Here is a 523-nt window from a genome sequence, read left to right on the forward strand (position 1 = left end):
CTCAAAGAAGTCCAAATGCCTGAAGAGTAATAAAAGATGACTGCAGGTTAAGCTCAACAAAACCCAGCCAAGTACTTGAGGATGATGTGTCTCAAAATACAGCACTTACCGATCTAACGTGGAGTTTTCATGGGACCGTAATTTATCGATCACTGGTTGGATGCCCAGCATTAGAAATTCATACCGCAAATGAATTCTGAACTCCAAACTGGTCTGCAAATGAAACGTTGGAAGTCATGGAGAAACTCTTGGATGATTTGAATCGAATGAGATTCAGATGTAGAGAAAGTAGCGCTTACCTCCCCTGCTCCTTGACTGAGAACCGCGTTGATGAAGGACATGATTGCTGTCTTGAGGTTCACCTCATCTCTGTAGCGGCCCGTACTCTTGTCCAAGTCATTTAGAAGGGTCTGTGTGAAACCCGAGAAGATGGGGAGAAAGAATGAGAACAACAAAGGCGAAAGACCTCTTAATATTTCATTCATAAGTCTCAATGGCCTTATTTGTGAAACAAAAGCAGAAC

At 42.6% G+C, this 523-nt stretch overlaps 1 long non-coding RNA gene across 1 annotated transcript; it reads right to left on the minus strand.

Annotated features, from left to right (window-relative positions):
- LOC107568508 (uncharacterized) lies at nucleotides 1-413 on the minus strand. Its single transcript, XR_001606769.1, has 3 exons — nucleotides 300-413; nucleotides 110-213; nucleotides 1-19 (listed from the first exon to the last, which is right to left on the minus strand). It is a non-coding gene; the product is annotated as an uncharacterized lncRNA (long non-coding RNA).
- Between the last annotated feature and the right edge of the window lie 110 nt (nucleotides 414-523).

Source organism: Sinocyclocheilus grahami, unplaced genomic scaffold (assembly GCF_001515645.1).
Source record: "Sinocyclocheilus grahami isolate Dianchi unplaced genomic scaffold, SAMN03320097.WGS_v1.1 scaffold1251.1, whole genome shotgun sequence".
Classification (NCBI taxonomy): Eukaryota; Metazoa; Chordata; class Actinopteri; order Cypriniformes; family Cyprinidae; genus Sinocyclocheilus; species Sinocyclocheilus grahami.